General features: G+C 40.5%; 1 protein-coding gene across 7 annotated transcripts in view; it reads right to left on the bottom strand.

Moving 5' to 3' along the window:
- GREB1L (GREB1 like retinoic acid receptor coactivator) overlaps positions 1–22,235 on the bottom strand; it is a 144,006-nt gene that overhangs the window by 80,031 nt on the left and 41,740 nt on the right. The gene's annotated exons all lie outside the window — the stretch shown is intronic.

Here is a 22,235-nt window from a genome sequence, read left to right as displayed (position 1 = left end):
CTGGTCTAGGGTGAAAACTGAACTGGGGGGGGGGAAAGGAGGGCTGGTCACTTTAAAAAGCATTATTTTGTTTATAAGAATACTTGGTTGAAACTGCATGGCTGCTTCTCTGCATTCTACCAGAAATAAAGTACAAGTTTGTCCCAGAATCTGCACATTTTTGCCACTGAAGTCACTATACAAAATATTAGGAACTTAGCACATCAATACGAGAAAATTAACTGTCAGAGAAACATAAAAATAGATAATAATGTAGAAGTAATTATTTTACTATTGGTTTAAAAAGAAACAAACTAAATGAGTGAGAGGTTATCTACACTAAACTAGAGATCAATTATCAAAATTAAATCAGAGTTAGCTGGTTGCTATCCTATCTGACATTCCATAAAGGAATTTAAGTGAAAACATTTCTCATAGAAACTGCAGTTTATAAAACAGAATGCACCTGAAATACCCCAAAGAATGACAACAGTGGTGCAGCAAGCAGCAGACAGACAGATAACTTCTAAAAAACACTAAGGGTTGTACAGAACAGTAATTAACATCAGGAAAAGCTTTAAATCGAGTTATCATTGACTCAACTTTGTCAAGACTTTCTTAGGCACACAAGCTGGTTTTGTTTCTCAATAGAAATGGACGATATTTTGCCAAAAGATTTTAAAGGAATTGTGTTGCTCACAAGTGGGATTTTAGGCTTGAAGCTGGGACCACAGCTGCCATCCAAACCTTAACAAACACAACTCCTTCAGCTGTACATGCAGAATTCAAAACCAGGTTCTAATATTAAAAGCAATATAGCTTTAGCTTCCTCCCCCTCTTCCCACTTTTAAAAGTCTGCCTGATTAAGAGGGCAGCTATAACCCTCACCTCTCACTCAGGAAGGGTTTTGGGAAGGGTTGCTGTGTTCTGAGGAAAGGCAGAACACAACCCCATGGCCAGGGCCCACGGCTGCTACCCTGCCGTGCGTCCCCGCCATGCCAAAGGGGAGCCCATCCCAGATGGCCAACAAGGTTGACACACGCAGCTCCTGACCAAAATGTAGGGCTCTGCAGAGGCTTCAGCGATTGCAGAACGTCAGTAATCCAATTCCAACAGCTCCTGGCTCTGAAATTGCTATTTTTCAGACACGTGCTGAACATTTCACCTGCTAGTAATGACATTTTTGTATTTTCTCCTAATTACACTCAAAGCTAAGACCTTTGGCCCTAGGCCACAGACCTCTATTCAGGCTGCACACATTCTCTTAAACGCCCTGATCCTTTGTTGTCACTCGCAGTCTTTCATCTATTATTTACATCCATTGAGAAGAGAGATACTCTACCATTTGTGAAGCTTTAAAGCTTCTAATCATCTTAATTTCTTCGCCTTTCAACCAGTGCTTCCCCTTACGGACCAATGCCAATAGTGTGACAAAATAATTTTTCAAGCCAAGATCCTCCTGGACCCTTCCCAAACCTTGACACACACTGGGCTGTCAGTGCCTTTGCCGGTTGCTTTTGCAAACAGAGACCTTTGCTCAGCTTGGCAGGGATGGGGGAGGGCGGGGGGAGGTATGGATTTGCTTATCAGTGGCTTGCAGAGAGTTTTCTTGGAGTTTGGGGTGGGGTTTTTTAACATAATTTTTTTTCTATTAAAATGTCTAACTCAATTAGTCCAGCTAATTCAGAGATACTGTAGAGAATCTTCCCTGATTAAAAAACACTAAATACCTTCAGAAACACAAATGGCTATGAATTTTAAGATAACTGCTTTTTCCAAAAGCTAAACCGCCAACATGCTGTTTTGGTATTATACAGTTATGTGCCCACTCAGTACTGAGAGATTCTCACACAATATTTAAGACACACAATATATCACTAATCCTTTTTCTGACTACTGGCAGCTTTAATTTGTCTTAACCTTGCAACACAAAGTGACAAAAACCTAATTTCTTCATCTGATGTTCAGATCATCTCCTTCTGATCTTTCCTTACTTGCAAATGAAGTAGGAAACAAATGAGTGGCATTTTTGTCAAGACAAGGAAGATCTCTTCAGAATTCATCAACAACCAATCTTCATTTCCAAGACCTGTGGGATCTGCAAACATGTGGTCCATCTTGGCTCTTTCTTCCACCACCCCCTGGCTTACTTTTGATTTCTAACAGTGCTTCCTTGTTGTCTGTCCCCTCTGAAAATCCCTAGTCCCCTTGTCTTTTCTTATTTTCACCATTTGCTTCAACCAGCAGTTCACTTGAGACTCATCCATCTTACAATGCCTGAAGTGACAGATGCTCTTAAGAATGACCATACTGCTGAGTGAACAAAAGATAACATCACCTCTAGGAACTCAGGGAGAAATACAACTTCAACCCTAAGACAGGGTTATCCTGATGGACACAGCACCATAAACTTTTTTTTTTCCACTTGAGAGAAAAGGAAAAAGAAAAAAAGACAAGAAAAACAATTGAAAGAAAAAAGGAATTTGACATAATTAAAGGCCAAAAAGAGTATGCTTTCTGTTTTAGCTGTAATTAGCTGTGCTGATAGACTTTTCCTTTTCTTTTCTTTTTTTTTTAACTAATACCTCATGGAAGAGTTTTGATTAATTTACCTGTAATAAAATCCAGAGGCACAGAGAGAGTGGAGACATTTCACACAGAAACTGTCTCAGGATCCCTACAGTCTTAAATGGAGGCAGAAGGCACTTTGGAACTCTTTCAGCAGCATGTCACACAAGTTCTTCGACAAAACACAAACATTACCTTGTGAAAAACTACACATCCTACAGACCAGCTGTTGCTCAGTTAAATTCTACAGGAATTCAGAATCATCATACAAGCCTGTGCCCTTGACGAATACACACTGTAAATGGAGTAAGATCACTCTATTGCTTGATAAATCTCCAATTTGCAAGTAACAGCCCCCCAGTGTTTTGACATCTAAGCACACATCATTTAGGAAAAAAAATAATAATCAGAATAATAGACTTTTCCAGCCAACACCCACACACCAGTCCAAAGAATGATGTCTGTTTTCAAATAGAGATCTGCACTCTATGCCTAACAAGACAGAAGCAAAAAATGCTGACTTGAAATATGCCAAAAATTCTCTATCCAGCCAGTGAAATGGGATTTGCTGAAGAGAGAAGGAGTCCTGAGTGGTGCTAGAAATCTCTTAACAAAGGAAAGGTCATATTAGCATCTCCCAGTGACATACTCGCAAAAGTGACGCCACAAATGCTGGGAATCCCTCCTCAACGGCGAGATGCAAAAAATTCCCTTCTCAGAAAAGCTTTAAACAGCATCTCATGTTCCGTTTTCAAACACTACAGGAAATAACCATTATTGAAGTACATGAGATTGACAGCATGTGAGTTTAATGGACATAAAAGCTAGAGTTGTAAAATGAAGACCAAGATAGGGGGCCTATTAACCAAATGTCTGCTGTTCCATGTAAAGACAGGGAAAAATCATGGTACGCACTTCATTGTATTTAGCCACATGTATTAATTTGTGATGAGTTGTGATTTTAGGTCCCTATCCTGATCTGGAATCTTTCTATTGTTCTGTCAGAGCAGAACCAACTTCAAACCACCAGACAGTAGATACAGAAGTAAAGTATAAATTCAGCATTTAGAAGATAGGTGAATTTTCCCATAGTATGCAGCACCATTTTGGACATCCAATTTATGGAAATTAAACTAACAACCAGTCAAGTCTGGTCATTCCTCAAGAGGATCCCAACTCTTGAGTTCCTCTCCCATTCTCAACCACGAGTGATCTGGCATTGAAATCTTTTATAAAATCCCATTCAGTTGGGACAAACACAGATAGGAAACTCCACAGAAGATGATTATCCAATATCAGGATCTTATCATTCAGACAGTCCTTACACGTTGTATCTCCAAATATTTATCAGAGTAGAGAAAAGTGTTTATAGTTAATTTGCAATCCATCTTCTACACACTGCTGCTTTTAAACAAGACAAAGAGTGAGGTAAAAGGTCAAAACTACTAGAAAGAGCCCTGAATAAAACCTCTGACATTACAGCTATTTTGCTAGAAGAGACAAGGTCTAAAACACGTTCTTGGAATCAAACACCCTACGCAAGGGGGCAGGCCAAGGGTACTGTGGTGAATAGTAGTAACACAACTATTGGTGCTGATGTGCTTAGTAACACCAAACTGCTTTGAAAAATATCTCATTTAATGACAGCCACATTTTTCAATTGAAACCGAACATCTTTACATGCACGTATGTACAATTAGTTTTCATTCAATGCAATTTTTACACAGAAAAACTGAAATACTGTTATTACACTTACAGGTAACTTCTGTCATTACCATTAAGTTACTGACACTGAAACATGACCTTGAAATGACAGCTCCATTAGTGCAAGTCTTTCTGGGGAAGGTTTCAAAAAGCCCCGATTAAATTAACTACTTTTAAACACAATAGGATCAATATGTATGCAGAGAATGTACACCCCCATGGCAAGTTCTGCTTGCTTGATTGATCAAAAACAAAAAAATCCTTTGGCCTTCCAGATCTCAGCTGGTGCCAGAAATCCACATAGAAAAAAAAAAATCCATCTAAATGAAACTCTGAAAAGGTTTACCCTTCACCAATCTATTTGCACTTCAAAAACTACTTAAGTCCTTCAGCTAAACCCCAGGGTTGAACCATTTCAAAAATGAGAGGGGGATGGCCATGATTTATCTTCCTTCTGTGCTCTGGACAGAGCTGTAAAATCTGCCTGCTGGTGTGTGCATGTTACAGGCTCGTTTTCAGGAACCTTAGATATTTACCGTTTTTAGAAATAACTCTTCCCACTTCCTCACCATCATTTATCTCCTTTAATCAGGAGCAAGTACAATGTATAAAGCAAAATTTTGATTTCTGCTCCCTTGCATCCAAAGCTGATGAAGCTGTCAGAAAAATAGCCAAGAACCTGAAATCCTATTTTCAAATTAAAATATAGCAGACCTTATTCATACCTGTAATTATCAGCTGTTGCCTTAGTGAATTTGTGTTGAGGGAACGTTTGTTTAAATAATATAATTTTTAGCAATAAGCTTAAAATAATGCACAAGATGTATTTTTTAGTCCTCTATACTTCAAGATACATTACCAATAGAAGGAAAATGGAGATTTCATGGGTCACAAACTTCTAGGTCACAAGGACTTTCCAGGCTGCTGTCAGCCTAGTAAAACTCAATCAATATACTCTTGTTTTATATATCCACTATTTAAAACCCTGCACCTGAATTTCTACATGATTTTTCTGAAGCAGAATCACTAACTCAACAACATTACTGACATTGTTTGAAAATAAATTAATATTCCAATATTCAGTTAACATGTCAAAAATATAAACACATGCATATGTAAGTGAAACATACACCCCCTCCAGACATCAGAGACAAATCCTACAGCATTAACACCACAGAATGGCACAAAGCAAGGGCACTGGGACATGTCTATGTACTTCAGTTTTTCTAAAACTTTCTTCTACTTTTAAGGCACAGCCCTATACAATGCATATCAGTGACACAACTCTAAACTCTTCAGACTTTCATAAATAGACTTGCTCTCCAGGTAAGTAACAATAAGAATAGATTCAATATTATCTGGTTTTGCATGGAATGGGCCCATTTATTTCCATTCCTTCTCAGATTTTGGTTTTATCCTAGATAAAGTATCTTCCATTCTAAAACAACAGAAACAGATTAAGAACATTTTATGAAGAGATAACAACATGTAGATCCTGCCACTGTAGGTTGAGTCTCAATTAGTCTATTGGGAAGCTTTAAAAACACTGACACTGTGCTTGGTTTTGTTCAAGCCAAATACTGGCCCTAACAAAACTGCAGGGCTAATCTGAAAAAAAACAATGTAATCACTTTATTAGTCTTCACTCAAACCCACAAAGATAATTAAGTAAGAGGCTGGGGATATAAGAAGGAATGGCACCTTACTCAGCATCTGACATTCTCTCCAGCTTAACTCCTTGGAGTACAAAACTCTTTCCTACTTTAAAAAAAAGACCACTACAATACATTTTCAATATATGTTCTCTTTTGAGTATATACATTCTTTTTTTACTAAAATAATCCCCAGTATAAGTATAGATCTGGGTGCTTTTGCAAGATCTATACTGGAATATTTACTTGACTGTGTCCTTCTCTAGCTCAAACCAGTAAGACTGCACTGAGCGTTTCCAAACTTGCATCTATTTTTGGTGTGCTTGCAAAATTTTACGATTCCAGATGAAGCCTCATTAGCAAAACACTTTAACTTCCCTACCTATGCCAACATTTGTTATTCTAACCCCATACGCACATTCTGATCAACAGGATTAGGTACTTTTGTTTCAAACAAAATGAACATAACCACAGCCAGGTAAAGTGACTTTAGGAACTGAAGACTGAGCAGAGCTGAGTAAAATTCCATAAAACTGCAAAGAAATCGTGCACTGCTTTTGAAAGAAAAACAAAAACAACAAAAAAAGCTGGAAAACCAAAACACAAACAAGAAGTACCCTGTGGATTCATTAGCAACCAGGGTGGCAGGCCTTCCTCTAATTCCCTTATAAAAGCCCATGACTACCTGCAGAGCCTGGGAGTGCAAATCACATTAGTGGAGCCACCAGATGACCAAAGAAAGCACTGGAGGCCTGGTGAAACCAGTAAACAAAAGGCAGCATTCCAGCTGAATGCCGCTAGAGTCAGCATTGTAAGATGCTTGGATCTGATAACCCAAAAGCAGATTAGCTGCAGGCAACAAAAGAGTAAAATGAGAAACAAAGGGGTCATTTTGACACATTTCCATTAAGCCATCTTGAGTTTACTGTGTAGTTATAAAAACTGCTCATACTTGAAGTGACATTTGAAGCAATGAAAATGTGACAGTGCAGCAACTTGGACAAGCTCCTGAAATAATGATAATGAATGCAATATAATTTAAAGAGGCAAACTGGCCTCCTTGCCTTCGAAGCTTTGTGACATTTTAAAGGCCTAATAATTATTTTTAAATCTGTTGCACAGACTTCAGTTAGAAGACTTAATGCTTATTCAAGACTAGGCTTGATGAACAGAAGATTTATTAGTTCTAGCTGCATTAAAAAATCTCTGGCAGTGAAAGCATATACTGCAAATGTTCTCACGTAAATATTATACGAGAACATTGCCTTCTCTCCCCTGTCCCAATCTCCTCCCGTGCTACATATAAGCATGTCTCACTTGCTTACTCCCAAGATAGGAAAGAGTCATACCACATCCCTTACCAGAAGTTAACAAAGGATTTTTATCCTGAAACAGCTCTGGGTGTATATTAATCGCAAGGACAAAACTGCAAAATTGAGACACAGAAGTCCACAAGAATATGTAGATACTAGAGGAACAGAAGTCAAAACATTCAAGGCTAAAATTGGAAAATTTGCCACTATTTTTTCTTATACAATAAAAAATTCTATATACTCAAAGCTAAAACAGTTCTTTTTCTTTCTTCACAAGACAGGAAACTGCCCTGCTATAACTTTAAAACCATGAGCTAGAAGAAATTTCTGTGGCACACAGAGACCATTTCACCTTGCTAGCTGTGCTCTGTGGTTCTCCTCCCATTGCTAGTGTGAAGTACAGAAACCTAACACAGGCTAAGGAAAAAGGCTGTCCTTCAGCACAGTATTTCTTACCCGTTTTTTGCACACTTATAGGAAGTAAACATGTTAGCTTCAGTAGGGATGGGATTTCACAAGCATACGCATCGAAAGCTGATTCTTCTCAGTGACAACTGGCAGAGAAATATACCCAGAAAAACGGCTCAGCAGAATCTAAGAGCATAAAAGCACAACCTACAACTGCATCCAGATACAAATACATGGTATGCACTGAGATGGAGATCCTGCTCTCAAGGCTCAATGAAAGGCTTGCCATAAAAAGTTTGGCAGACATCTTCTGCTACCTGGTGACTTTGCATAAGTACAAAGCCATTAGATGTATCTGCAAGGGGAAAGACATAACACAGACATCCAGAGATGCAATACAGATTTTCTCTAAGGACAGTTGTACCAATATAATGACATGAGGACAAACCCAATTGTACAGAATAGCTATCGAGCACATGTGGTTTTCCCCTGATTCTAAACCATTCTGGAGTATCACCATGGTGGCCACCATGCTCCCAGTACTTTTGCTGCACACATGACCTGCGAGACAAAGAAGATGGATGGACAGATAACCAACAGAGTAGAAGTCCCTACTGCATTACTGTGTTTTTGAAAGATATTAACCATGGGCCAGCAACGTGCTCCTGTGGCCAAGAAGGACAATGGCATCCAGGGGAGTGTTTAGAAGAGTGTGGCCAGTAGGTTGAGGGAGGTTCTCCTCCCTCTCTATTCTGCCCTAGTAAGGCCACATCTGGAGAGCTATGTCCACCTCTAGGCTCTCCACAAGAGTCCAGCAGAGGGCTACAAGGATGATAGGGGGACTGGAGCATCTCTCTTATGAGGAAAGGCTGAGACCTGGGTCTGTTTAGCCCAGAGAACAGAAGACTGAGAAGCGACCTTATTAATGCTTATAAATATCTAAAGGGCAGCTGTCAAAGAGGACAGGGCCAGACTCTTCTCAGTGGTGCCCAGCATCAGGACAAGGGGCAATAGACACAAACTGGAACATAGCAAGTTCCACCTAGTGCAAGGAAAAACTTCTTTGAGGGTGACAGAGCACTGGAACAGGCTGCCCAGAGAGGTTATGGAGTCTCCTTCTATGGAGGAGGTTCACCTGCTCTAGGTGAACCTGCTTTAGCAGAGGGGTTGGACTAGATGATCTCCAGAGGTCCCTTCTGACCCCTACCATACTGTGATTCTGTGATACCTTCTTCTTCAAAACAGTACTCAGACATAAACATGCCTTCATAAAATCACAGAAGGAAAAAGGCAGTGGTCATAATGTGCAAATGTATGTGCTTTGTAAATCCACATGGAGGAGAAATACAAGCTGCTGTCATACATCAGACTCTTCTTGAACCCTTATACTGCGGAGAAGAAAAAATAAACTGAAGTTCAGAGATTCAGTCTATCTCCATTCAGATAAAAACCTGAGCATTTGTATTTATAGCCATCAGCCTGTCTGAATACAAAGATAGATACAGCTAGTAACCACATAAAATTATCCACTTTAATGCAGCTGGCGTTTATACTGCAGAGAGAAAACAACATGATGTCTGGTTGGTAGTCATGGACAGGGCATTACCATTAGTGATTTTTCACAGCATCTTTCTAATAATAATGTCAGAGCAGTCTAAACAAAAGGGCAAGTTGATCAATTCAAAATGTTAGAAAACCTTCAAATATATAATTCAAGCAGACCACATATTTCAGTTACAAAGGGCTTTTCCAAGCAAGGCTATTTCAAGTTGTGTTGCCCTGGGTTCCTTCATCACTAATATATTCCACCAAACAGAAGCTCTGTCAGGACTTGCTGCCTAACTGCTGCTGTTTGTGCAAAGACAGTGTGGCCAGACCTTCCTAAAAATGCTAGTGTCAAAAGCCTTTATCTCTTTGAGGAATTCTAGTTAATTTTACAGAGGGGCAAGCACCTGACTCACAATTCTTCCCTCAGCTGGGATTGCCATGCACCCAGTTCTGGGCAGCTGACTGAATACTTAAGGTCTCTCAGCAGAGCTGGCAGAAGGTCAATGGAATGAAGACCCCCACATACACTGGAAAACTGATGGGCTCCTTATAGACCTCTTAGGAAAATCACAAACAGATTAGAGCACCTTCACTACTTGTGCTGAGCTACATCTTCTCTCACATTAGAACTGCTTTTGTTGAAAAGCCCTCCAAATAAAGACTTCCACAATGCCCACAGAGCTCCCTGAAGTTATATACTTGAGCAAAATTTTGGGCCACAAATACTGGACATTAGAATAGTTATCCTGGTAGAGTAGAAACTACTCATACAGAAATTATCCCTTATCCAGACACTGTCTGGTATGCTAAAAGTCCAGGAACATTTATGAAAGTGGATATTGAAGCATTTTACCTTAAGGTTGGTCAAGAAACCAAGCTGCTCTTCAAACAATTGAAGAGAAATCTAGCACAGGCAAAGTGCCAGGTGAGAGACATTGTCCTGGGAAAGAATGCTACTCAGTTTTCACAAGGGCAAGACAGTTGCTAGTGCTTTTACTCAGTTCTTCCACATCTCCAATGCTCTGGCATGGAGAGAAAGAAAAAAAAAATTGGTCAAGGAAAGAAAAGGCCTCCCAAAAATAAGAATTTAATAAGAAAAGTAAACAGGAAGAGAACACCTTCTCTCACACACACTGAAGCAGAGAGGAGATCTCACGAAGACTGAGAAATAAGAAAAAGATCATTCTGCTCTTGAAGTACAGGAGGGGAGCAACAGATGGAAATACTGATAAGGGGCTCTTTCTGCTTGTGATTACAATCCTGATAGAGTCTGGTGAAGGTGGGCTAAGAAGGATAACGGCATTTTCTTCTCCTGACACCACAACTAACTTAAATTGAGCTCCCCAGGATAGAGCTGACCTTCCTATAAACTGATACAGACCTCTGTTCTTTTTTGGACTCCTTTAGAAACTACTACAAAATGCATAAACTGAAAAATCCAAATAGAGAGATCCTGGAAAAGAAAAAGCATTTATATCCCCAGCTGCTAATTATAACATAACAATCAGAAGTGTATACAAAGACATATATAAAATTATCTAATCCTCTCTACAGGTCCATTTAATATGACTTGCTCTGAAATGCAAACCCAGCATCTGCCCCTCTTCTTCCCAGGGAAAAGTCTCCATTGCTGCTAAATGTATTCGTTTTCAAGGTCTTACGCATACACTCATCTATAAAGAAAACTACATGCTTTGCCAGAGTAGGAACTTTTCCACAGAATTCAAGAGGAAGACACTTTTTCTTTCCCACTTTAGTCTATTGTTATTGTACAGGCAGTTTCAGAGGACAGGTTGTGTAAGAGCTAAATAGGCAGAAAAAAAACACTGGCTTTACCGGCTGTCACCCTTGAAATCCCTAATGTGACAATAAGCAGTACTTCCCAACCATATGCTACATGCTTCTGGTGCCTTCCAGAAAGCCTTTTTATCTGATGCTGAGAACAGACTCCTGCTGCAGATCTGAATGCAGAGGACTGAAGGTACTGCACAAGTGAGAGATGAAGTTGGGGAAAATGAGTGGTTGACTATAGAAAGAAACAGGAAATCAATTCTCAGACATGCCATCTTCACTTCAGTGCTTCTGTTCCACCTCCTCCTCCCACGTTTGCTCTGTCGGTCAGCAGCATCCTACTGTACCAGCTCTTTTCCTAGCTATGTGCTAGTGAAGGAGGGAACTTGTACCAAGATCACCTTTCCTCTGCTGGTACAGCATGTCTTGATCTGAAGTGTACTGTCTGGTTTACCCTGGCCTTTTTTTGGCTATCATCTAAAAACGCAGCAATTTTTTTTTCCAGCCTTTTCTGCTTCCCCAGCTATTGATCTGGATTCCCATCTAATGACAGGGTTTGTGATCTCATGGAAACACTGAGAAATCAACTGAAAGATGAAAATTACAGTGTATTAAGAATAAATAGCCCTTTTTTGGTTGTTTTTTTGGGCGTTTTGTTTTGGTTTTGACTGTTTGTTTTGGTGTTGTTTTTTTTTAAGCAGGGGCCAGCAGGATAACAATTCCAGATAAGACTTAAATAAACATACGTGGGAGGTAGCAGGAAAGGCAGTTGGTTCCTCATGCTCAGATGCACACAGGTAATGACCTCTGTCTCTTGCTCTCCCAAAGCTAACAATGCTGGCTATTGCACTCCTCCAGTGTGATCTGGAAAGGATCCAGTGCACTACTGATTACATTTCATCCACAGTTAGTTTAACCTTTGAAACATGACAGTCAGCAGCAGGGAACAGGCCAGCTCATAAGGTCAGCTCAACCTTGTTGGTCCCAGCATTCTCCCAGTGTTTGCACAGAAAACAACACAGTGATCAGGGATTCCTCCCCCATAAAATACAAAAGGCCCAACAGGGATGGCACCAAAATGCTGATTTTATTGCAAGGTGCCATCTACAGCTGTTAATGTACCAGAAGAGAAAAGTATTGTTTTTTCAAAAAACATAAGAAATAGTATTACCAGGAAACAGTCTCATTTTGGAAGGCAGAGATGTGACTGTTCGATCTAATGTTTGATCAGGCAAATATTGCACATTACTCCTTCTCCAAGAATATATACAGGAAAAAAAAAATCAAAGATAAAATAATTATGGTCTGAAATAGCAATGCAACAACTGGGTCAGCAAGTATAACAAGAACACTCTGTACTAAAAGGAAGGCTAAAAAAAATTCCTGTTGTCAATTTTTCTCAAGTTCACTTCTTTCCAGAGCAGCCTCTTTTGAAGCTCTCATTTTATCTGTTGTACACCCAATTTTAAAATGAAAAAACAGCATAATCAATTACCCTGTACTTCTACAGATAAGTACAGAACTTTTAGCAAGATCAGATACTTTATCTCTTTCTAAATACTATTTTTTAAGTTTCAACAAAACCCTTAGTCACAGGAAAACATATGCAAAAGGTGAGCAACAAAGATATTCCTGGCTTAAAAAAGCTTCTAGTTAGTTATTTAGGAGTGATCACATTTTCCTTCTGGACAGATTGAGAACATTTAGAAGTTATTAAAATGGGAAAAAGAAACAATTTTTTCTTAGGAACTACTGCCCTCTAACATAACAGCAGCGATGAGAAGTTTTTTTAGTAATGCTTAACTATCCCTTGGAGCATGTGCACTTGGATTTTTCATTTGGGTAAGTGTTTGTGTGGATGACTCAGGGAGCACAGGCTTTTCAAGAGCCAGCAAGAGGTGAAAAAAAGGTCACTTCAGCAGAATTCATTTTATCTTGAATTCCCAGAGAAATGCTCCTAAAAAGTCACAACAACAAACCTATCATCTTTTCCTCTCACTACTAGCATTTCCTAAGGTTCCTTAAGTTATAATACAATAACTCTTTAACCTTTTTAACCCTCCTCTAACATGAATTTTAATACAAGTGCTGGCAACAGTCCTCTTATGAGCCAGAGCTGGACTAGACCTCCAGACAATGCCCCTTCCAACCAGCACTTCAGCTGGAGGCAAACCCAGAGTCCTTCAAAGCGGGCTGAAAGTGATGTGGGCTTGCATAAAGAAAAAACTGTGCATCAAGGTTTACTGTTCTGAAGCAACATCATTTAGAGTGGAAAGACAATGCTGCTTTAAAAACTCACAAGCACACAAGCAAACAAATCAAAGCTGTTGGAAAATCCAGAGACTTCTCAATCTGAACTCACACAAGCACACACACAGAATTGTTCTGGTCGGAAAAGACCTTTAAGATCATCAAGTCCAACCATAACTCAACTCTACTAAGTCCAGTGCTCAAACCATGTCCCTCAGCACCACATCTACACAGATTTTAAATACCTCCTTGGATGGTGATTCAACCACCTCCCTGTGCCAGTGTTTACTAACTCTTAGAGTGAAGAAGTTTTTTCTAATATCCCATCTAAATCTCTCCTGGCACAACCTCAGGCCATTTCCTCTTGTCCTGTTGCTTGTTATTTGGGAGACCAACTCTCTCCTCACTCCAACTTCCTTTCAGGCAGTTGTAGAGAGTGAGAGGGTCTCCCCTCAGCCTCCTTTTCTCCACACTGCAACAACCACAGTTCTCTCAGCGTCTCCAACCCTTCACACCTCCCCTGAGGCTCAAACACCTGTATCAAAGAATGTATGGAAAGCACAGTATACTTTTTTAATGCTTGTATTATCTCGGAGCTGGCAGTGTATAGACTAGAAAAGATGTCACCCTGACTTACACACTGGCTCCTTTCCAAAGCATCCACATGAGGAAACATGGCACACCAGGGAATACAGTCACCCCCAGTACCTAGGAGGAGAGGTCACTGGAATACACCAGATAACAAAAAAATTCAACTCCAGAGAGAGGAACCACAGAGCAGAGACATTTAAGCAGCTCTGCCTGAAAGCAGCAAGGCCAGGCCTGAGTCAGGGTGAAAAAAAGACCACCCAGAGCAGAGCTGATGCCTCCAGGGCCACTGGCCGCCTGTTGCAGAGGGAAGGCTCAACCACCCCCTACTCTGCAGCTGGCGGGGCTGGCTCTGTGCAATCATTCTCCCATCCCTGGAGACAAAATGCCTCTGTAGATGTGAAAGCACCACAGGAATGAGACCCTGCGAGTGAGCTGGGACCCAGTGGGGCTCACCCTCAGTGGCATTGGCCTGGCCCTAGATCAAGGTTGGCTGCCTCTGCCCCATCAGGCACCACAGACTGAATGGGTCCCGGGGCTGACATCTCAATAACAAGGAGAGACAAGGGGCAGATAATGGAGAGAAAAAAAAACCCTCAGGGATTTCAGGGCCTTGAAAGAGAAGATAAAGCGCTTAGGTTCGATGCTATAAAGACAAGAAAAGGCTGGCAGTGGAATGCAGAAAGAAAGGTAACACAATCAAGGTGACAGGTCCAGAAAACAATTTTCACACAGGCCAGGAAGAGGCTATGCTTGTCCAGGCCAGCAAAAAAGGTCTTGAGGTAGCAAAGATGATCAGTGGAAGCCTAGATGGTGATTTTTTCCTCTCCAAATGAAAGAGCAAAACTGGCAGGTCAGAGATGTCACAACAGACACAGCCCTGGCCCAGGCAGGCACAGGGATGGGCCCAAGTGACAGAGGTGGCCCAGGCACAGTGGCTGAGAAGGGATGCGGGAGGGAGGACCGGGAGCTAAACATCCGGAAAGAGATGTCAGGGAGACAGGCTGAGATTCCAGCTCCAGCCTGGGGAGATGGATGATTCACTTTATGGCCTGCAAGCACTTCCCACCAAAGTTCACACAGGAAGATAACGTCCCCTTGAAATGAATTTATGCAGACAATGGTTCATCAGGGGATAAAAAGATGCACTTTCATTTCAAAATGAAAACACTCAAGGTCCTCAGCAGACAAGAACAAGAAAAAGCCAGTATCTGCATGTGAGCAGTTTCTGCCTATGCCTGTTAACTGATTTAGTGAGAGTTTACACCATTAGAGTTAGAGCTCCACTGGTCCAGAAAGGCACATAATTATATCCTATTAAATTGTATACAAAGTCCATACTTCTCAAAAGATGTACATGAAAAACCCACAGATGCTCCTGTAATGTAACTTCTGAATATAAACAAACACAAAACAGTACCAAGTGTGCTCCAAAATGGACAACTGCTAAAATAACATGAAACTGGATGTTTCAAGAAAAAGTATTTGTGAGTCAAGCAACAACTTTCTCTCTTGATTTAGATTAAAACCTATTTTTACTGTTGCTAAGCCTCAATAAGACTAAAAAAAACCCAACTGCTTCAGAAAGTTATTCTTTGTCCAGTCCATTGTTTAGTTTCCTGTGCCCTTCTCACATGAACTTACAATCCTTGGCAAGATTTACATATAAGAAAATAAAGTTTTAAGCTGAAAATCAGTATTACCATTGTGCCAGAACACTGTATTGCGTCAAACATTCGACACAAAAGCACAATGGTAGAAGGATGCAAAAGAAAACATTTCCTTTCACTACAGCTGAAATCAAGCACTGATCATTGATTTTCTTTCATTAAAAAAATAACTGATTGTAAAAGAAGTGCTGCTTGGTAGGATCAAAGCCTATCCTACAGGAAACTCACACACAAAGCATTTGGAAATGAGGGTTAATTTGGCATGCAATTTACAGCATTAGCTTTTATCAGCAGCATTTCAAGGTCAGGCGCATCCATGTTTAAAATGCTTGGTTTTGTTACAATTTCAACTATAGCATATTACAGTTCAGCACATACTAAAGAGATATTAATCTGAAGGAAGGCTGCACGTAAGCACAAAAAAAAATTATATACACCACTGTTCATACTTTAGCACTGCAAACATTCAAACCAGAAAAACTAGTGCAAAGAAACCAAACTAAAAAAGTGATGAGGTTCTTTAAGTCTCCAGTTTCCTTTTATTAATTCAAGACCTCACCCTTTCAAGAAAAAAAATAATCAAATCAACATAGCACCAAAAAATGCTCTCCTTCATTTGAGAACAGGCCTAAGTTACAGATCTGGCCAAACAGGAGTCCTTTTACTGATATAGTTCATGTAAGATTTAAAAAGCTTTGGAAGATACTCACTTAATATATCAAGTGACACAGTCAAATGGCCTCACATTTTAAGTAGTGTTTTTCTTCAAGTCCCTGATTATTTTTTTAAGAAAAAAAAAAAAGCTTTTTTCTTTTTACCTAATCCTGTTCTGCTCAGAATTCAAGTTAGCACATTTTATTCGTTTCCCAAAAGATTAACTCAAAATGTAAGATAACTGATTTTTTTATTATACTTTCCACTTACTTTATTCAAAAACATACAAAAAGAAAATGGATAAAACAAAACATTAAGCAAGGTTGCTCAGTTCCAGTAAAAAATACTTTACACTTACTGGAGATTTTCCCTTTTACTGATTTATAGACTTCAAAAACTAATGAATAGTTACATGTTCTCACATTCACAGTTATGCTATGGAAAAATTTTCTGCATCTCTTTTCATTGAAAGCTTGATTTTCATCCACCCTAAACCCCACAATTCTGACAAACACAGAGGTTGGCACCAAATGTTTTGTGAGATCAAGTCCATGCTGCACTTGAAACAAATACTTTGATCAATCAATTACTGGCAGAACTTCACAACATCATGGATGTATGCCTAAGAGCTTTACAAACGCTTACTTGGTAGTGATGTTAGGGGACTGAAATCTCTTAAGCCTCTTTCTTTGCAATTCTCTGCCACAGCTCAGAAGAATGCCATCCCATTACACCAAAACCAGGGGGTGAAACAGTTGCTCTCACCTCTCGAATGAGCATAATTAATCTTCTGACACCTTGACAAAGCAGCTTGTTGATGGTCAAAGAAAGGATTTTTCTGATTTCCTCTCAAGACAGGAGATGGTCTTTATCCATCATCCCTTCTTCCTGATCTCTTCTTCCAGAGTCCCCACATCAGCAGAACTGTCTATCAGAGGAGACAGCAGGAGGGAAAGGTCTGACTGATTGATAGGGCACCAGTGCTCGACAGAGCTATTTAAGTGTAGGAACCTATTGTTAGAAACTTACTTTACAGCAGTTAAGCAAATATAATGGCAGCCAATTCAACCATTGTACCACTAGAGTCAGCTCAAGCTAATAAGTAAAGTTAGCTAATTTCACTGATCTGATTTAAAATCCAGACAAATTGTAAAGACAGTCAGCATTACTGTGTACTGAAAGAGAATAAATTTTACAGGAAGAAGTTCTGCACTATGCTTTCTGAACTGAATTATGGTTGCTTCCATTTTCACTCTCTCTTGTGAGCAGAATCAGACACCTAGGTCTCCTTTCCTTCTCTCCCAGTCATGGGTCTCCTAGATATTCCTAATTAATTGCAGTGAAATTAATTTTTTATAACGCAGTTAAAATTTCCTCCTCTTACCCCACCTCTCCCAAGTTCTAACACATTTACTTGTGAAGATTGTGAGGGATTTCAGCTTTTAAGGGGACAAAACTATGAAATGCCTTCTTAAAGGAGAATACTACCTACTACAAACCAAACTACACTCCAGTAACATATCTTTAAGGACACTTATTTGGTGTAACCCAGCACAGATGCCCTGATGTAAAGAAGAAGATTCTGCACACTTCTCAAAAACAGGCATTTCATATGCAAAATGCTATTTTCCCATGTATAGACACATTTTTATTATATATATTTACATGCATCTCATAGTTACTCTCATCTTCTTAAAAAATAGATAAGAAAGAGATTTGGGCAAAATTATATGCCCATTTAATTCTTTTCTGCTCTCACAGAGAGAGAGGAAATTGCGTTAATCGCTCCTTTACAGCTCTAATTTTTTGATAGCTGCTAGTCATGGAGGAAACCAGTCCGGGTCAGAGAGAACCAGAGAATAGCACTCTGGGAACTGCTCCCAGCCAGGGAGTGTCTGACTCGGTTCTTGGTGACCTACTTCAAATATAAATCAGGCCACAATCTGTACGGACCTCAGTCTCACCAATCCAACAACCTAAGCAAAAGTGAACAACAGTCAGTGTTCTCTTGCTGAGATTGCCAAGAAAGGCACCTTCATTCAAGGCACAGGAGCTCAATGACTCCTGGGCTTAGCTATGCTACTCTGACCTTGACTGTTTTGTTCAGGACTCACCCTTCCATAAAAACAGCTGTCCATGCTACCTGACCCTGACCAGCTCTCCAAGCAGTCTTCTTTCATTCAGCTACACCAGAAAATCTAGCAGTACTTATCTCTATGATGTATAAAATCAATTAAGTAAAATCAGCTGTTCAAAAAGTGAAGACAGTGTTCTTTCCACAAACTGCATGACATTTAAAAGGATTTAAACCAGATTGGAGCAGTCTGCGAGTTAAATATGGTTTAAGTCAGAGCAAACAAAAAAATTAATGTTCTTTCTGCAAAGAAGACTGTAAGCCACAATCTGAGGAAGATCATCTTGTCTCTTTACTGGCATTTTATGCTTGCAGATGTTAAGGCAGCAATGCAAACAGCCACCTGCACTTTCCTACTTCTCCTCATGCAGTTTCCCAAGCCAGCCAAGAAGATGGGTTGCAGGAACCAACAGTGGAACAGACCAACAGGAAGGACAGGGCAGAGATGGGAACACTGGCACCAGTGAATGGACCCTCCAAATGCAAAGACCTGTGGCTTAAAGCAGAGAAGCTGCTGGTGGGGAGGCAAAAGGGCACAGGTGGGAGAAAGGAGGGGGACTCTGACGCATGTTGATAAGAGGAAAGGGGACTTTTTAAGTTGGGATTCACTAGATCAGGTTGATGGGATACAGGACAGCAAGGCTAGGAAACCTGAGCCTTGAGGAAAGGTGAGCATGAACAATAGGCTGTGAAACACAAGCATATGGGAAATAGAAGGAATATAGGGATCTCGGGATACAAAATTTGAGTTTATTCTTTAAATTCAGTATCAAGCACCACTAATGCAGATACTGGTTTAAGGGATGTGCTAATAAATGCAAGACTATCTCCTTTCCTCCCCTCTCCCCCAAAAAAACTGCCTTCCTGCATACTCAAGCCACCTTGTCTGCTGTCAGACATCATGACACTTTGTTTCTGGATTGCAGTCCCACATTGTTAGCAAGACATTTTTCTGAGACTGGGAGTCAAAACTGGGGGGGGAAGAGATCAACAAATTATAAGCTGTAACCTTGCAAATGTCCAGGCCAGCCAAAGGTGAGCTTCCCAAAGTAGAGGAGATCTCCACTCCTCAGCTGAGAATTACCTCTCTCTGTTGTCAAGTCAGTACCATGTGTTTACTGTCACAATATTATTACTGGACCAGAGGAACTGGATGAGTGCACTAAAAATCACTGGAGGACTGCAAAACATTATTTTCAATTTAACTCTGCAATCTGTTCATCTGACAGTTCTGTATTCCCCTTTGTATTTGGAAAGACCAAAATCAAGGTTAGAGTTCTGTCAGTTAGAGGGGAAGTTTAACAACACACATGCCAATTCTGCATTACACGCCTGAAAATAAAGTAGTTCCCTGCCTCGGAAGAAAGGGAAAGCACTGGGACCTGCAGGAGCTTCTGTGAAGATAATATGTGCCTTTGAAACTCCTTCTGTTGTTAACTTAGCACCCAGCTGATGTACAGCCCAAACTAGGCTGTATCTTCCCAGCACATGCAGAGCCAAGACATCTGAGGCAGGAAGCAGCTTGAGAACCAGAGAGACCCCACCCGCAGCTGAAGGCAGCCTCACAGGCAGCACATTCCAAGAAGTGGACTGGATAGCTCCCATGGAGCTTCTTGCTGTCCTGGGTTGGGGTCTTTTGAAGTCCAGCCTTTCTATAAACAGCCAAACTTTGGTACCTTTGCATGGCACTGCAAAAGAGACATATTAAGAAATAGCACACTGATGCTTTTTCTATTTGATGGTAGGATGTATCAGGACATTTAAATCCCTTACAGTAAAACTGATACTTTAAAAGAAGGCACTACATTTGTTACTGATGGTATCATCCTGTATATATTTAATAGAAGATTGCTAGTATATGCACATCCATTTAGATCAAATCCCTGGAGCACAGAACTGTGGATGATTTTTTTCCTGGCAATAACTGTCACAACAGTAAGTACAAAACATTTTCCCCACCATACTAAGTACTACTTGGACCTTTAGTCATCAGATAGCAGTTTGGGTGCAAGGTGCTCTTCACTGGAAGTGTTCTACCTGGAAAAGAGGAAGCTTCAGGGAGACCTTATAGCACCTTCCAGTACCTCAAGGGGCCTACAGAAAAGCTGGGGAGGGACTTTTCATAAGGGCATGTAGTGATAGGACAAGGGGTAATGGCTTTAAACTGGAAGAGGGGAGATTCAGATGAGACATTAGGAAGAAAGTCTTCACTGTGAGGGTGGTGAGACACTGGCATAGGTTGCCCAGGGAAGCTGTGGATGCTCCATCCCTGGAAGTGTTCAAGGCCAGATTGGATGGGACTTTGAGCAACCTGGTCTAGACGGAGGTGTCGACGCCCATTCCAACCATGGGGTTGGAATCAGATGATCCCTAAGGTCCTTGCAATCCAAACCATTCTGTGATTCTATGAATCTTTTCAGAAAGATGAGGCCTGTTAGGCTTGTATACAACAGCCATTTCAGTGCCATGCTAGGGTTGTTTGTGGAATAGTTCATCCCTGTGACTGACAGACAAGTCTTCCACAATGAGTAGAGCATTTATCTTTCTGCTAGAAAATATGTAAGATAGTTAATGCCAGTGATCCCAGTTGACAATGATTGGCTCAGCAGCAGCCAGGCTTTCTCAGTACAAGCTTATCCAAACTATAACACAATTGTTTTAATCAGCAGAAACATTTAGGTATGGCATGGAGAGTACCTATACTCCATAAGAGTGCTGAATAAATGATAGCTGCTACCAGCTGGAGATGTCACAAGGCACAGTCCAGCAAAAGAGCAGTTACTGCAGCAGTGCACCACTTCTGCTTAGACCAGACAAAGCAATGAGGTCCAGCAGAATGCCACCACAACAGCTGTCTGCAAGAGCCAGCCAGGCCAGAGCCAGCCAGAATATCTCCACAACTCAGTGAAGCATATTCTTTATATATTAAAGCACGCAAGAAGGGACCAACGAGCAGCTGGGCAATGAAGCCATTCCAGTAAAGAAGAAACCTACAGACAGAAAATTTGCTCCCCTCTTTACTAACACCTTTCACTTGCACTTTCTGGGTTAGTTAAGGTTCCGACTAAGTCATCATTTACAGCACCATGACAAGTTTTAACCAGACCAAGTCTTCTTCCCCCCCGATGTCTGAGTAGCAGATAGAGGAAGGTGTAGTCGCATTTACACCAGGACTTAGAGGTGGCCCTTAATGTAGTGGTACCTCAGGGCCTGGAAGAGCACTAAAGGGAAAGATGACTCCAGCAGAGAAGCCCTAAAAAGTCATGCAACTTTGGGCTAGAGTACTTGAACGAGAGTTATTTTGACTGACATCATCTCTACACAGACCCTCTGAGTGTGTTTTCACCGGTCACTTGTTTTTAAGACACTGTTGTTTCCCTTCTCAGGGCAAAGTAAGTAACCATCCAGCACTACACTGAGGAAAAGGAGCTGTTACGAACCTTATCAAAGGAGATAATTTTATAGAGCATATGATTACAATTCTGATGCACAGAAATAAAAGTCGTGTCTCTGAGCACTAAACATGTAAATACTTGTTAGCATTTTTGGAAATGTCCTGGAGGTGAGCCACAGTGACAAATAAGTTTCATGACACGTGCAGCTTTTTTTTCTTTGCCAGCTCATTTAGATGCCTGAAGTTTTGACTTTCCACAAAAAACATATGAAAACTAGAAGTTACTAAATTACAAACAGCCAACACTTGCTTCAGATACAGCAGAAAACGAAAACACAAGGCATAGGATGAACAGATAAAAACCCAGTACATGTAAAAGTTTTATTTCGTATTTATTTAACAACACTAGGCAGTGAGCAACAAACTGGAGGGAAATGTTTGACTAACCTCATAGCCTTCTATGAGGAAATTACTAGGTGGATAGATGATGGTAGAGCGGTAGATGTGGTCTATCTTGATTTCAGTAAAGCATTTGACACTGTCTCCCACAGCATCCTTGTAGATAAGTTGATCAAGTATGGG

This window comes from Apus apus, chromosome 2 (genome assembly GCF_020740795.1).
Source record: "Apus apus isolate bApuApu2 chromosome 2, bApuApu2.pri.cur, whole genome shotgun sequence".
Lineage (NCBI taxonomy): Eukaryota > Metazoa > Chordata > Aves > Apodiformes > Apodidae > Apus > Apus apus.
Note: the sequence above shows the minus strand (reverse complement) of the source record. Positions and strands in the feature narration are given on the sequence as shown.